We start from the raw sequence: 17769 nt of genomic DNA, 5'->3' as shown, positions 1-17769 counted from the left end.
GGTACAGTTGTATCTTGTTTCGCTATATAGTTCTGTTGAAGGGGACAAAAAGAATGTTTTAAAAATATGATTTGCCAAAAATATGTACTGGCTGATGCAACATAATGACGAAAATCCACACTTTCCTAACACATTTGTAACACAGAAAAGGGTTAAAAAGGTTTTCAAATGAACAAAATGTAAAGTATTTTCTTGATAATTTTGAATTAGCATAGCACTGTGTCTTGTACCAAATTATGCAAGTCAATTGGCAAAGTATAAAAATGTGATGGGTACCAAAAACTGGGCAACAATATGCCCTATTTTAATGACTGAAACAGATCCATAATGATACCCAAATCTCAAAATTAACATTACAGTATATGCAGTTGTCTACCTACACAATTCAACAGAGAGCACAATTGAATTTTGTAATTATAAAAAACAGTATTTTATCAGCCTACTAATAGTTTATGTCCCTTGCATGCTGTTTAACACAAGATGGAACAGGTGTAATTCTTTATTTTAAAATATCTCTAATTTCTATTACATTGCACCAGTGTCCTATTACTGTCCTTTAGGGCACACAAAAAAAAAAACAACACTATGATGAAACGAAATCAGACTTTCTGACACAGCCTTAGTATTACACACGCAAAATCTCTTCTTTGTTAGCTTCAGTGAAGCTTCTGTTGTTAGCAAAGCTGTTTCCATAACCACCACGGTCTCGCACACATGCTCATTTACTGCCGTTTGCTTTCTTTATCTCTCGCTCACTATTAAGCAACATGCACCTCAGATCAGTTCCATAGCATGCTATATCTTCTTACATTTGAGGCCCACTATTTGGAAATAATATGCAAAACAAACAAACAAAAAAGATCCCCACTGAATCTGTCATGTTGAATTCACACGGACGAAATTGCGCATGCAGGGTACCACCATATAGACAGGAGAGAGCGAACGACTAACACGACCTGAATCACTCGTCTCAGTATTTGGCAAGTACCCTTGTGCCAAAGCCGCACGTTTGCGCGTGCGCACTCGAGGTCTCTGTCTGTCGGCTGGGTTTTGTGGGAGGGGTCATTATTTGGCAGGGAGCAGAAAAGGAGGAAGCTATTTGATTTCTAGATTCCCACAGCAGCAGTGAAGTGGTGTGGATTCATTCATATTCACCGTATACAGAGCGGGTGTGAGTGTTTGAGAAGGTAAACCATACAGACCGGTGGAAAGCTGTGCTGGGGAAATAAACAGTGAAATTAAACACTTCAGCGATTTTTGGGGTTAGTAAATACAATAATTTGTTCTGTTTTTACACATTTGCATTTTGTTGAAAGATGCCCTGTCTTTGATTTTTATACTGGTGTTGTATTGTTTGTGTGGTCCCGTTATCCTCCTACATCTCTCATACGTCCGTCCCATTTGAATCATTAATCAGTCAATGTTCATGCGGGTTTTATTACACCTCCTTTGAATTCATATTTATTAATGCTGTATTTATAAGACGCTTTTTAAAAAATGTTTCTTTTAAATATGATATTCTTTTTTTTTTTTTTTTTTTTTTTTTAATCCCCATCATGTTTCTAGTGCTTCTGATTGTGCATCCCTTGTTAGGAATGATGTCTGATGTGGTGATGCGCCCCTTTATCTTTCTGTAATGTTACTCTATAGCATTTGATATGATTAAGGCTTGGATTGGTCGAGTGTTCTTAAAATTGTAGGAAATTGAAAATACTTACAATTTAGCTTTCAGCTGTTATAGGTTAAAGTACATTGTGTCATGCTTGTGGTTTAACACAGTACCGTATATAATAGGTGCCGTGCACTTGACTTGTCAAAGCAACTGGAACTGGAAACAAGTGCATTGATTTCGACAGTATGTGTGTGTGTGTGTGTTTGTGTGTGTGTGTGTGTGTGTGTGTGTGTGTGTGTGTGTGTGTGTATTATACAGTTTCTTTAAAAATCACAGCAATGTGGTGGCATAACACGAATGGAAACACACATGAATGTTTAACTATAGTACTCTTTGTGCAACGTTCAAGTTATTGATTAAGTGAGCGCGATCATCTTATAACCGGACAGTTTGGAATAATATTGGTGCAAGGTGTATAGAACTACTGTATGCTCAAACCATTGTACGTTTATTTTCCAAAAACAAACAAACAAACAAAACATAACGACTGGCGGTTTGTTTGTTTCTTTGTCTATTTCTTTCCATCAGCAATAAAAAAATACCCACAACAAAAGATAGATACATCCATACATCCATATTTATAATACATAAAATAATTACAACTATGTGATACTTACTACCTGGCTAAATATAAAATACAAGAGAGTTATTAATATATTTAGGAAAACTAAATAGTGAACTTCATTATTGGACTTACACTACAAGGTCATTTTGACAATTTTCAAAAAAAAACAAACAACTTCTCATTTGATGAAAACGTGCAGATAGCACTGTATATTTTAAAAAAGTAGTGTTTTAGCAATTTCTTTTTTTTTTTTAAATTTCCCTTTGTTACCACATAGACATCTCCCAATTAATCCCCTTGTTCATTGTTTGTGAATGCACATTTTGTAACTTGGTGTGCTTGTAGTTTTACAATGTAGATGATATTTGACAGTATGCAATGATTTACGTTTCAGTACATTCGATTTTATAAATGTTAGCATTGCACTTGTATGGGACAAGTCATGCTATTCATTTCTTGGCTTGAGACACAGTTGCTGAAAAACTGGGCACAAGCCAGACCCCCTTGTAACCAAAATGAACTGCAGAATTTATTCATCAATTATTCATCAATTATTACTGTATTATCCTATATAAATCGAGCAAATTACAGTATGCAATCTAATCTCGCATGATTTTTGTTCTAACTGTATTCTTATATTCATACACAAAATAATAATAATAATAATAATAATAATAATAATAATAATAATAATAATAATGTATGCTAAAAGTGAAATCAGATATCTTGGTTACATGTCAAGGAGTTCAATGCATTATGCAAATCCCACTGACAAAATCCCACTGACACAATGCTTGGCTCCAACTGAAGCAGCTGTCAACCAAGTTATCATTTCTGAAGTGCAATGTGGTCAGGCACATGTATACTGGAGGTCTCAGGAACAGTAGCCTCCAACAGTGCTCTTTTGCTGAGCTGCCATTGCCCTGGGGGTGACTGTAGGCTTTCAGAAAACGTTTACCCAAAAGATTTGTCCTATTTTACATGTAGAGTTTTATTTCTGATGTGCAAAATATTTTAATTTAGTGCTGGGACAAATATCTGAATATACAAATGAACATTTCTTTAGATGTATTCACTGGCAAAAAAACAAAAACATGTCAGTGTCTCCCAGACATTACATATGCCTAATTGATAGAAACCAGAAATAGGTGTTTTGCCCTGCACCGATCGACCACCTCGCCAGAATTTGCGTGAAGCATGCACTTAGATATATTGCACCAACACGCCTGTTCAGTGGGTTGATGCAAAAGCTTGTTAAAAAGCTCTCAGGAAACCATTGGTGACAGTTGTCAAAAGTTATTGTCAACCTGAATGCTGCACACTGTACAATATATAATGAAAAGGCTGATTTGATGTACAGTAGGGGCTCTGTCATCTTCACATACATTCACCATGGTCCACAATCACATACAGATGCACGGGAGCGTCTAGTGTGGCATTAATACCTTCCTGCCATGTAACATGGTGGCTACCGTGTGAGCCTGTGGTCATCAGTGGACATCTACCGTACATTTACTATCACTCAATCATACTGAACTTTATAAGGCAAAGGTTAAGCTACAATATACCCTGGCAGGATAAGCTAGAGCTGGATATTTTACTGGAGAATCATCCAGGATTGAATCAACCACATATCCATGGTTATACCAGGACTAGCCCTGCAGATAAGTGGGTGAAGTAATGCAGGTGGTTTTCCCTTGTACTGTGAAATTCAAATTTGTATATTTCTTAAAAGTTGCTTTCCCCTTCTCGAAAATAATTTCTGACTTTATTCTTTTATTGGAACGTATCATTTGTAATTGTTTTTCTTTTACTTAGTCAGGGAATCAAATCATATTTTCTTTATAATCAAATGAATAAACACTAATATAAAGGTTATATTGCTAGTTAATACTATTACAGCAAAACACCATGTTGCTGGTCTTACTTAGTACCACTGAAAGTCAGAAGCAATTTGTCTATAGCCTCCAGTGTATTCTACAAGGTACTGTAGTTCAGTAAGTGAATGTAAGCTAATTCTCAATACACCACACATTTCAAGTTCTATTCTTGCATGTTTAATGGTGTTTATGTTAATGTAAAAGACTCATTTTTGATTGATGGCTCAAACAAGAGCCTCTGCTCTTAATTTTTTATGTTCTCTTTCGTGAGGCATGCAGTTACATTTTTAATGTATTGGATTTTATTGCCACTGTGTAGAGAGTTTAATTGAATCTAAAGTTCTTCAGCCCAGTATATCATCATCACACTGTCTCCTAAACCAATCTCAAGAACGTTCTAGACAGGCTCCCTCACACAGAGAAAACACCTGCTTCATCTGTGCAGAGATAGTTACAGTATTTCTACCAGTTCATCACAATTCCTGCAGAAGTAAATAACATGTCAACAACAAATTGAATAAATCAAAACCTTTCTGATATTTCAAATTTTGTTTTTCAACCTTTTTGCTTCCTACCACCATTTTCGATATTTATTTCCCTCCCAATCACATCCTGACTGTCATTTTTGCTTCCTACCGGTCTCGGCTGCCGGCAAAGTTCCTACCTCACTAAACTTTTGCTTTGTTTCTTTCTTAGTCATGAATTGTGAAATGTTTCATAAAACAAATAAGGACTGACACTTTTGCCATATATCAGAAAATGATTACCCCTCGGGAAGGCAAAACTGACCTCCAGGGACAATATTGCCCTCAGCCTTTGGCTTTAGGCAATATAATTCCTGTCAGTCAGTATTGCTCTCGCTCAGGGGCAATAATTTTCTGATATGTGACTCAAAGGGCAGTCCATATCTGCCGTATATATATACCGGACTCTGCCGAGTCAATGCCCCAGTTTGAACGATCGCCCCACCTCAACGCTTAGCTAAAAGTCACATTTTTACCATTAATTTCAATTTTTTTTAAATAACCATGCGCAAATAATGCCTGAGGGGAAACATCGCAGCGCACATGAATGGAAAAAAAACTGCCTAGAAGTAGTTGCTCTGTGCATTGAATGATTCAGGGTTAGGGTTAGGGTCATCTTTGGTTCAGATAATGAAGACGTGGAGTTTGTCCATTTCGGATCAGATGATACAGACTCCGCAGTCTGATTGATTACGCTTTCCTGTTGTTACACTACATAGAAACTGTAAGAGCTTGTAACTCAGGCACAACTTTTTTTGTATTTAACATTTTAATACTATAGTGCTACTTTGGATGATAATTTATTATTTCATATTGTGTTTTCACACTGGATGTTGCAATTTCTTACTTGCAGAGATTATGTAAAGCCCTTTATTTTAGTGGACCATAAATTTCACGTGTTTATATATATTTAAAAATTAGTGACTTTTATTTTAGCGTTTTTCACCTGCAAATGTGATTTTTCCTGTGGGTTTGCACTAGACACTGCAACTTAAGGTTGAATGTTTGTTTTGTGAAAAGATTTGAAATGACAAAACAGTGGACATAATGCAACAGCTTTGAATTGTATTTCACCAGTCATTAAATATGTTAACTGCACTTCTTGATTCTTTATCGTGACTGTGTGCTGTGCTCTACCTTTGGATTTTAAGCATGCCTAATTGTAAGGGTAATCTATCGACTTAATTTAAAAAAATACTCCCTCTGCAATAATGTCTGTAATTTCGCCCCTGCCTGAGTCAACGCCCCCTCCACACTTTTGCCTTAATGACAACTTTACGCCCCGTGGGTTGACTCTGCAGACTCTGGTATATATATATATACATATACAGTGGCTCTCAAAAGTATTCACCCCCCTTGGACTTTTCCACATTGTTTTACAACATGGAATCAAAATGGATTTAATTAGGAGTTTTTGCCACTGATCAACACCAAAAAAGTCCATAATGTCAAAGTGAAAAATAAAATCTACAAATTGTTCTAAATTAATTACAAATATAAAACAGAAAATAATTGATTGCATAAGTATTCACCCCCTTTGCTATGATACACCTAAATAAGCTCTGGTGCAACCAATTGTCTTTAGAAGTCACATAATTAGTTGAATGGAGTCCACCTGTGTGCAATTAATTTCACATGATTTCAGGTTAAATACACCTGTCTCTGGGAGGTCCCACAGTTGGTTAGTACATTTCCTAACAAAAACTACATCATGAAGACGAAGGAACACTCAAAGCAAATCCGGAATAAGGTTCTTCAAAAGCACCAATCAGGGGTAGGATATAAGAACATTTCCAAGGCATTGAATATCCCCCGGAGCACAGTAAAGTCCATTATTAAGAAATGGAGAGAATATGGCACAACTGTGAATCTGTCTAGAACAGGCCGTCCTCAAAAACTGAGTATCCGGGTGAGAAGGGCACTAGTCAGGGAGGCCACCAAGAGGCCTATGGCCACTCTAAAGGAGTTACAGTCTTCCACGACTGAGCTGGGAGACACTGTGCATACGGCAACAATAGCCTGGGTGCTTCACAAAACTGGCCTTTATGGGAGAGTGGCTAAAAGAAAGCCATTGTTGAAAAAAACATCAAATCTCGGCCAGAGTTTGCCAGAAGGCGTGTGGGAGACTCTGAGAGAGTGGAAGAAGATTCTATGGTCTCATGAGACCAAAATAGAGCTTTTTGGCCTCAACGCTAAGCGCTATGTTTGGCGCAAGCCTAACACCGCACATCATCCTGAGAACACCATCCCTACTGTGAAACATGGTGGTGGCAGCATCATGCTATGGGGATGCTTCTCTGCGTCAAGGCCTGGAAAGCTTGTGAAGATAGAGGGCAAAATGGATGCAGCAAAGTACAGAGAAATCGTGGAGGAAAACCTGCTGAAGTCTGCAAGAGACCTGGGACTTGGGAGAAGATTCATCTTCCAGCAGGACAATGACCCCAAACATACAGCCAAAGCCACACTGGAGTGGCTTAAAAACAAAAAGGTCAATGTCCTGGAGTGGCCCAGTCAAAGCCCGGACCTCAATCCAATTGAGAATATGTGGAAAGAGTTGAAAATTGCTGTTCGCCAAAGGTCCCCATCCAACTTGACGGAGCTTGAGCAATTTTGCAAAGAAGAATGGGCAAAAATTGCAGTGTCCAGATGTGCAAAGCTGGTAGAGACTTATCCAAATAGACTCATGGCTGTAATTGCTGCCAAAGGTGCCTCTACCAAATATTGACTCAAGGGGGTGAATACTTATGCAATCAATTATTTTCTGTTTTGTATTTGTAATTAATTTAGAACAATTTGTAGATTTTATTTTCCACTTTGACATTATGGACTTTTTTTGTGTTGATCAGTGGCAAAAACTCCTAATTAAATCCATTTTGATTCCATGTTGTAACACAATAAAATGTAGAAAAGTCCAAGGGGGGGTGAATACTTTTGAGAGCCACTGTATATATATATATATATATATATATATATATATATATATATATATATATATATATATATATATAAAAAAAATTGCACCAGAGGTGTTAGTTTAGATATATATATTATAAAAAAATTGCACCAGAGGTGTTAGTTTAGATAGAAAGTTGGAGTTGAAGATTAGTGGTAAGCTGAAAAAGGTCAGATATATGGGAAGTCATCAACTACACAATATTGTAAAAAGTTTACTGTCAACAAATGTTGCCCATCTCTGTACATCTCAAGTACTGCAGGATTACAGTAAACCACTTCCTGAAAAAATCTTCTAAAGAACAGTATAGGGAAAAATAATCTCCCAAAGTGTAGGTTAAGCGTCGCCTTGCAAAGAGATTTTTTTTTCGAGATGCTCCTGCAGTGCCCTGATAAAATGTGTTGTGGGAAGTTTATAATCAAGGAATGAAGGTAGGAATATTTGAAGTTGAACTAGCCAATGGCCATGAAGGTCAGTGTCGTGGCCAATGGGAGGAGACACGCGTTGGAATCGCGATTCTGCCCATCACTTGAGACCTCGTCTGTCAACACCAAAATACATTAGAATGGTGCATTTCTGCTCCCTGTACTGTAGCGTAGGTCACATATGGCAGACAGCATTTACTCTAGACCTTAATTCAGTTAAAAAATAAAAACAAAACACAGTACATTTGACAAAACTGAAACCATACTAAGTAAAATACTATAATTCAAGGTCTAAATAACTCTCAAGTTCTTTGTTTCTCATTTTGTAACATTAACTTACTTTGAAAGTGTTTCAGTAAGCTTGTGAAGTTAAAAAATAAATAAATAAATAATACAAAAATAACATTTGCAAGCTGATTCAAGCCCTAAAGATTCCTTATAACTTGCATGTGCTCTGCTCCAGCATGTCACTACTTTTGTTAATGGGAATATACTGTAACTTCCTGAAAAAGATTGTTATATAAGATTGTATATTCATACAACACAGAAAACATTGAAGCGTACACTGTGCAAAAGCATGCTGTGCACACTACAAAAGTTTAAATTGTGTTGGAAAATAACATTATCTGTAATTTAGCAAATCAAGGCAGACTTTGTTTTCTGCTACTGATACTGAAATTACTAGCTATACTGCATAAGACCTAAAATAATAATAATAATAATAATAATAATAATAATAATAATAATAATAATAATAATAATAATAATGCTGGGATGAACATAGGATTTTTATGTTCGGATATTCACGCATAATTTAAATATTCGTTCGTTTTTCAAAAAGTAATGAAAGCCATTATATTGCTCAGAATGCAGGTAGAGACAGCATAGCAGCAGGGGCCGTGGCCTATGTGTGTGCCTGTGTTTTACAGCAAGACGTTACAGTAACATGTCATAGTAGAAAAATACCACAGGAGTAAAGAATACGTTGTTTAGGCCTTACTTTACCCCAGTGAATTAACTACAAAACAATGGATGCCAAATAGCAGTTCAAGTTAAACTTTGTTTTGTTTATTACTGAAATAAATAGTAAATAAAGTTGACACTGCATTTCAGAGGTCATGTTTACGCAGAATTCTGTGGTATATACGCAGAACATTTAAAACACAAAAAAGTAACAGCAGTGCGTTTCTAAAACAGATGTCAAAGAGAACAGAACCCCTTTCATCCCTATCCAATAATTTTGTTTATATTATGAAGTAGTTTTATGCAATGCAATGTGTAAAAATGCTTCCACTGCTCCCTGCTTCCTCTTTTGTTTTTTTTTAAAAAAGCAGCAAAGGTCTCAGTATCCCATATAGCACTGCGCACGTCCCTGGTATTAGAGTGACTCAGTGGGTGTGTTCACAGAGATCATTCTGCGTAGATTCTGTGCAGAATCTGACCAATTCAGCCAACCCATTGGCTAAATTGGTCAGATTTTGTACAGAATCTGCGCAGAATGATCTCCATGAACACACCCAGTAATCTTTATCAGAGCATCTTACCTGTTTACACTCAGCCAAGAATTTACGTGAGGACCATCTAAAACATGACAATTTCAATGGATGCTGCTGAGAATTATTAAGACTTTGATTTGGAAAGAGCACGAGTCATTTTTTGACTTGGGTGCTAAAAGGAAAATGTAAATAACTTTTAAAACAGCAAAACTGTAAATAGTTAAGATGTTGACAGCTACCCGCAGAGACATTGGTACATGTTCTACAACACTGATTTTTACATCGTGACCGGGGGGGTTGGGGGGGGGGATTTTCAGAAGAAATCGTTTCATGGTAAGCTTGCCTTTATGTTTGCTACCATTATTTATACTGTCTACTGTTTTGCATGTTAACTTCGTTAATGCACAGGAGCAATGGGGGACAATTTGGAGCAAAGATAAGAAAAGTGGAGCAGTGCAAAATTAGTTCATGAGCAAAACACTTGAAAATTGGTCTGTAAATCTTAGATGACACTTTAATTAGATAGCAGTATTCAAAATGTTCTGTGTCTGTTATAAAATGAATCATTAATATGTGACTTTTACTGGTAACCCTACTCAATTATTATTCATTCAAACTTACAACTTATCCATGGTGTACCGAATTCACTGTTGTCAAGACTTCTAGGTTCACTAATTGGATTTGGGGATGGAGTCATACGAAGAATGAAAAATGGTTTGACTGAAATTATGTTACTGTAAGTCAATGTTAGTGTAAATGCAGTCTTTATCTTTAATTTTGAAATGATAAAAAAAACACTTGTATTGACAAACCACTATATTAGATGACAACGTTTATATAACTGCATTAATCATTTTTTGCCAAGCTCATGTAATTGCTGTTTGCGAAAGCCTGAACACAGATATGAACTATGATCCCCAAGTGTTTGTTTTTACAATCAAATCAATATGTAATTTTATTTTTATTTATATGATATATCATTTTTTTAGGGACAGTATGTGAGCTGATTAATTTGATCTGTTTCTTGGTTCACAGCATATTAGCTCATAAGAAAAATAAGATGAGAAAAATGTAATATACTGAGAAATACTTCAAGCCTGGAAGCTAAAGTTTAACGAAGAACTGTAGGCCACAGCTGGATGTGTAGTCTATGTTGGTTCTACTGTAATTGACTGCTGTCTTGTCTCTTTTCTAGGCACAGCAATTTGTTTGCTTTTTGCTGACTTAAAAAGCAAGGCAATCTCTTTTGTGGTTGGCAGCCTCCTTGCCGTTTCAAGAGGAGATTGTTGGGCTTTACTGTGTACTGTATGCCAGCATATATTTACATCATGTGCTTTCAGACCTTTTCAAACTTCTCCTACAGGTCATTATCCAAGATAATGATGGCAATTATTACATTAGTAAATGCTTCCAAATAGTTTATTCTTAGGTTTTAAAAATAAATTATAGTTCTCTCGGGCTGCTACTATACAGTAGATAAAGACTGCTAACACTGAAACTGAAAATATGTAAGTTAGGAGGGGTCATTCCATCAGCAACAAATTGACATTGACGCAGTGTCAATCAGGACTGAGGGAATTTGCTCTGGCCCAATTGCTGTGACTGTGCAGTAAGTTACCTAATGAACGTCGTCCAATGTGCAGATTGTTTTCTATTGTAGACTGTAGATAGAAAACGAAGTTCTAGCAGCCCAAGTTTGATATTGGAAGGTGATAATTTTACAGCCTGGTACAGTCACTCCCAACTGCTTTTTTCTGTACAGTGTATTTTTTACTTGGAATTAAGTTAATATTGTAATAACATCACCACCAAACACAGTGCCACACCATGTTGGTTTGTTGGTTGAATATTGACTATTAAATCACTGTCAATACTTCTTACTGTACCTACTGTACCATAGTGATTCATTGACAAGGCTCAATGCTATATACAGTAGAGATCTGAGAAACGTTATGGTGGCCCCTCATTTATAGTACTGTACGCTGTATTTATTTTTATTTTTAGTATTTTTTTAAATAATTTATATGTTAATGATATATTTGAGAAGCATGTCCTTATCTTACTTCCTGACATGCTTACAAAAAGCATTCTCAATTGAAATGCTCTTGTAAGCTGGGTACACATAGATCAGACTATAAGGGAAGGTGAATGATTTAACCCGATGATATTCTGGCAGCCATGAGCCCTTTTATCTGGGTATTTGAATCCTTTAAAGCACTTTATACTTCTAATAACACATGCAAAATAATTTTCATAAACTTGTAGAATGAACCTTTTAATTTAAAAACAGTAATAACATAAAAACGAGGGGCTGCTCCGATTAACAGATTAATTGGACCGATTAAACAACTAAAGAGTTGATCGCAGATTTTTTAATTTTTTTACAATTTAATCGTGCAGAATTTAATTATATATGTAAAATAAAATCAACCAATAGAAGATCTGCATTTTCTCTGCGGCAGTCCAATCATAAGTGAGTGGAGGTGGGACCTAAACAGTTGAAGGTCTTGAGTAGGTTTAACCAATGTGAGAGTCAAAGATCTGCCTTGGTTTTGCAGTTGACCAATCATTAGTGAGCAGAGGCGGGACATAAATATGCTTGGGTAAGCGGTAAGAATAGCTGAATTTCGCATGATACTGCTAATATTATCGAGAGTTATTATTGAGAATTATATAGAGAACTTCAAAGTAATATTTAGAATTGCTTTTTACAAATTAAAAAATAAATGTCATCAGGCAACAGAGACATTGTAGTCGATTTGGTTACGAATCAATTTTCAAGAACATTCTCATAAAAATTGAAAAAAGGGAAGTATACATGATAAATACCCCGACGCAGGAAGGGAAGGGATATACTCGCCACTTCCAACATTGAAATTATTAAAGGTATCTGTGGCTTACCGGTAGCTGTCAATTAAACAAAATAATACTGCTGAAACTGTCTTTTGTTCAGTACAGAAAAGGCGATATGGAACAGCACTGACTACGGCAATCTAGGTTCCCTTTCAAGTAGGGAATATTAACCATTGCAGATAAGTGTATCTTTCTTCTCTATACCTATTATTAGTGCTTTTAGCCTGTTTTTAATGCTATATATTATATATTACAGAATCGCTGAAGTATAAAATTATTTTGAGCTATTTTTCTGTTGTTTTTAGTCAGTGCTAGGTTAGTCCCACCGTGGCCTTGTGTGCCGTGGGAATCCTGCGGCTCGATTAGCCGTTCTGCCCCGGGATCATTAGACAAATTCGCTCCTTCAGAGTATATAATATTTATTTTTCTAAATATGTATCGTATATTTATTACATTTAGATAAATATAAGAATATGTTGTGGACAGTATAGTTTTGTTTTCGTTCCACCAGTGCATTTATATGCTTTTCTCTGAAATTCTGAGCAGCTTGTAGGCGTTCCTACTAGGTTACTATAGGTCACTGTTTCGGTGCAGGCTGCTGCTGGTTTGGTGTTCGCACTGACTACGCAGTTTAGTCAGTGGCTGACTTGCATGTGAGCATCACTGCTAACTTGCCACTTGCAGTAACTGCAATTTATCGCCCCCAATCTCGCTTGCGAGTTTGAGGTTAATGCTTCAGTACTGAGCGTCTGCATCGAGAGTACTGTGTTGGCACTGAGAATCGGCACCGAGTACACGTGTAGGTACCGAGCATCGCATTGTGTGCCTCAGACCCGAACATGCGCAAAAGGCTCTGACAGCCATCACTTTGTGTGATATCTGTGCATCGTTCAAGAAACATACTCTCGAGAACTGTGTAGCACGTCACTCCAGGGAATGATCCCTCACGCCTGCGCAGCCCTCAACATCGCCGTGCTCCACCAGTGAAGCTGGCCCCCCTTCTCGTGGTCCTCTCCAGAGAGAGGGTAGGAGTTGAGCTAGGAAGAGCCCTATATCTAGCTCTACTGTTCCTCGCTGTCTTCCTACAGTTACCCCTCACCTTCCCTCTGCTCGAAAGAGGAGGAGAAAGAAAGCCCACCGATCACGTTCGGCAGGCAGGGGGCAGCAAGCAATCCTTGCAGAACTGCTGAGAGAGCGCTCAGCTCCACCGCCATTGCCAATAGTGTCACCAACCGCTCCGTCTGCACTCTTGCAGACAGTGACTGATGAGATAGATGACATGCTCTCTATCGCTGCCTCAGAGGAAGTGGATGATCAGCTGGTCCTCCCATCAGATGATGCGGAGTCTGACATGCCAGTGGCATAGGTCTCGCTTTCGCACAAGCTTGTGCCTTTAATGCAGCGGGTGACTGCAGAGTTACAGTTTCCCTGGCCTGCAGCGCAGACTGAAAGGCGCTCTGTTTATGATGAGCAGCCAACAGTTACCCCTGCTGCCCCTCCGGTCCACTTGTACGAGTTAGAGCCCACCTGGGAACAGAAAAGCAATATCCAGAGCTAACTGTGTTCGTAGACAAAAACATGGTGCATGTAAAAACATTTTGTCTGGAAATAATCCCAAAAAATCCTAGGCTGGAAACTAGAGGTAGGCAATAGATTTACTTCAAAAGCAATACTCCCATTGAATACTATCCCAGGGTATTAAATGTGAATAAAAATGTCAAGTTAATTGAGATTTGAACTGAAAAAGAAATATGTTAAGTGCTGGACTCATGAGCTGTAAGTGCTGTAACTAACTTATCTAACACATTTCAGTTTAATGAATAAGGATGAGATGATGAGGATCTAACAAAATTGAAAAAACGCTGTTAGCTGTTGGTTCCAGGCTTTCCGGAGAAGTTTTTATTTTTTACATAATCCATTAGTCTTTTTTTTCATTGCTGAGTGAGGCAGAAGAGAAATGGAAAAGCTGCCTCAAGTGTTTCTTTCATTTTATCCTATCCCCTAGTACTACCTACAGTACTGACATTGCAGTTTAGTCTGTGAAAGGTTGGGATTTCATGTCAAACTGCAATGATGACTTCTGTACAAAGCAGGTCGCAGAGATAGCCTTAGATAGATCACTGTTACTTTTATGCAACTGTTCAGAGGCCATGCTGAAGTTATTCTGCTTCCTGTGCAGTGATTATTTTAACTAGCTGATTCTTTACCAGTCTGGGATCCTTGTCAGCAGGGTAGCAGAGTCTCCAAAATCTTCAGGGCACAAAACTGACTCTAAACCTGCCGGAACCAAATAATAATACATTTATAATTAACAAAAGACAAAAGTTACAGGCCAGGATGCTGGTGATGATGCCGACGTGAGAATATTCCTGTTGGCTCCCAAAAAAGCTTCGGGTCCCGGAATCCTTCAGTGCACATTGTGTGCATGTGCACAACTGGTCAGCTGCCTTGCCTGTCAGTTTGAACCAGCTCTGTGTTTAAAAATGAAACAAGCAATTTTGTTGCTAGAGAACATTCATTTAGCAATTCAAGTAAAAAATACAGTTCAGTGGTACTCTGCACTTTAATTTAAAATTTACCTTAAGATACTGTGAGGCTGCTAAACGTGATGCCATTGTATGGTCTCTCCCACGCAACTCCACTGGCTCCTGATCACTACTCGCATCCAGTTCAAGACTCTTGTACTAGCCTACAGATGCCCTGACCAGACTGCACCCAGCTACCTCCAGACCCTCATCTCTCCCTACACCCCCACTCGACCTCTCCGCTCCGCCTGCACTAGAAGACTGGCTCTACCTCCTTTACGCTCCCCTGCCTCCAGAGCCCGCTCCTTCTCCACCCTCGTCCCGCAGTGGTGGAATGACCTTCCTACAGATGTCAGGACTGCCCAGTCCCTGACCAAATTCCGGCGCCTCCTCAAGACTCACCTCTTCAGAAAGCGCCTGTAGAACTACTCTGCTTTTCCCCCGGGACACTTATCACCCTTCCTTAAATGTATCTTATCTTATAAATGTATCTCTTATCTGCCCCCTATTTTACTGCATTTAATCATGTACTTTAGAGTACTGTAATCTGTCAAGTGTTATTTAATCCATAGTATTTTGTATTTATTTATATCCTGATGTAACTATCACTGACACTGTTATCTGCTGTATTATTGAATCATATTTTGTCACACTTGTACTTGCTAGAACCAAAGTCATTGTATTTATCTTGCTCTTAATTGTATTATTATTTGTACTGTGATTCTTGTAATGTAATTGTTTACGACTATAAGTCGCCCTGGATAAAGGCATCTGCTTAGAAATAAATAATAATAATAATAATAATAATAATAATAATAATAATAATAATAATAATAATAATAAGGTCCCAATGTCTTCTCCTCTTCTTGGTGTGTGTAATTATAATGGTATTTGGAGGGTGAGTGTGACTGTTCAGTGACGAAGGAGCACTGCATGCCAGAGTTTGTTTGTGTTTATGACTCTGCCTGATATGGGCAGAAAATATTTTTTTATTATAAGATGAGAGAACACACCAACTAAGCTTATAAAAGTGAGCGGCATACACAACATATGTAAAGGAATAATACTGTACATGTAACAGGGGTGTTCTGTTACTGGGTAGGTATCCACTGAAAGACAAGGTTTTATTCACAATTAAACAGGCAGGTGCAGTGGTAGGTGGTCGCAACTAGGGTACCAGCAATGGTAGTCCTAGGGCGGAACTACATTTACATAAGTGTAAACAGTTACAAAAAGTCCAAACAAAACACAGTGGGGAAAAAAGCTAACAAAACAAAAGGTGGCCAAACACAGGTTCTGTTCCCACAATAATGGAGGTCCCGCTCCAGGAACCTTCTCCCTAACATAAATCTAAATATACTTTTGTGAGATTAAAATTTCCCTAAATGAATCCCTATTTTAGACACTGGAACCCCGGTATACACACGGTCGTTACTTTGTCTGCTCACCCTGGATGTACACTCAGTCGTGTTGGATCGCCACAGATTTCACAGCCCATCCTCTTCTGTGAAGAACAAAGAAACTGGCTTTACAGCCCCACAGCTCCATGTGGACAGGGTTAATTGATAATCAATTAGTCAATCAATACTTGGCCACCTGCTGCTCATGGATTTCAATTAGGCAGGGAGGAAATTCTAACCTCCCAACACTGCCATATCTAGCACACACTTTATTAAAAAAACCCTTCAAAATAAACACATTTACAAACAAAACAAAAATACACTATTTACATGTGCTGTGTCCTTATACTCTCTTTAGTAATCATTCTGTTTATTGACTTCCTCAGTTGGAACTGTTGGCTGATTTGTGGCAATACTGAAAAACAGAAAATCAAAACAGTATCCTTAATTTATATGTGGTATTTGTTTGCCTCTAGCTTTTTCAATGACAGTGTTACTGTATATGAGTTTGTGCCTCCAGTATCCATATAAAGGAAGGTTGTTTGTTGGTGTGACCTATAGTGCATTTAAGTGCATGCTTTTTAAATATTTTACAATTCTTACAGTATACAGCAGCAAAGACCATAGAACCTTATAATCACCATTAACCTACTGTTCACTAAGGAAAGCCCACATTTTGAATACTGTATAAATAGTTACACTTCTTTTGGACTTGTTATTGAGAAGTAACATTTTTCATACACGTGCCATACATATAATAATGTTTCAGACCACTGTTACTGTACAAATAACAGGAAAACAGTCCTGCAGTTACAGTACATTAATATTTTAAGCCTATTAAACAATAACAATTTCTTCATAAATGTAGGTCTAATTCTTAAAATTCCCAGCTCCAAAGACATTCCCAGAGAAATGAGTTCTACTATTTTTACTCTTTATGATGTCACTTCCCAACATGTTTTCCAGACAGCTGAAGTACATGTCCAGCTGGCTGCATAGAAGAGCTGATTAGCTTGCCATCTCCATAGCAACCTCACTCCCTTGTGCTGCATTTAAATCAAAGTGAAATGAACATGCCATAGCAAGAACATCTCGAAGAATATAATTTGTTATGAATTAAATACAGTATTGGCAGAGGACTGTATTTGTATCTGTAGCAAAATGAACTGACACAGGCAAACATATTTTACTTCATTTTTTAACATTTTTATTTGCAAGAGAACAGATATTGCAAGAGATAAAATGCATGATTACCCATTACCGCAAGTATGAGTGTGGCAATTAGTTTCCATATTCTTGTCTTTTTGAACTCTTCAGTGTTTCTTTCCAGGTGTGTCAAGATGTTGACTTCAACCCTTCTTCAGAATTGAGGCAATAAGCAAAGACAGGCTGCATTCACACTGGGTCTGTTTCAAACAGACTCGGTCAGGGTCGTTTAGTTTGAAACAATATCAGTTTGCTTGCTGTTCACACATA

General features: G+C 37.6%; 1 protein-coding gene across 2 annotated transcripts in view; it reads left to right on the top strand.

Annotated features, from left to right (window-relative positions):
* Positions 1-1082: 1082 nt before the first annotated feature.
* The window catches only part of LOC117409054 (catenin alpha-2), a 520292-nt gene continuing 503605 nt past the window's right edge, over positions 1083-17769 (top strand). The window contains exon 1 of one of the 2 annotated variants that reach the window (XM_034014607.3): positions 1083-1262. The gene's annotated coding sequence lies outside the window, so the exon portion shown is untranslated. The remainder of the gene's footprint in view (positions 1263-17769) is intronic. The other variant, XM_034014606.3, reaches the window with a different exon arrangement.

Source organism: Acipenser ruthenus, chromosome 2 (assembly GCF_902713425.1).
Source record: "Acipenser ruthenus chromosome 2, fAciRut3.2 maternal haplotype, whole genome shotgun sequence".
Taxonomy (NCBI): Eukaryota; Metazoa; Chordata; class Actinopteri; order Acipenseriformes; family Acipenseridae; genus Acipenser; species Acipenser ruthenus.
This window is presented reverse-complemented; position numbering and strand designations above follow the sequence as displayed.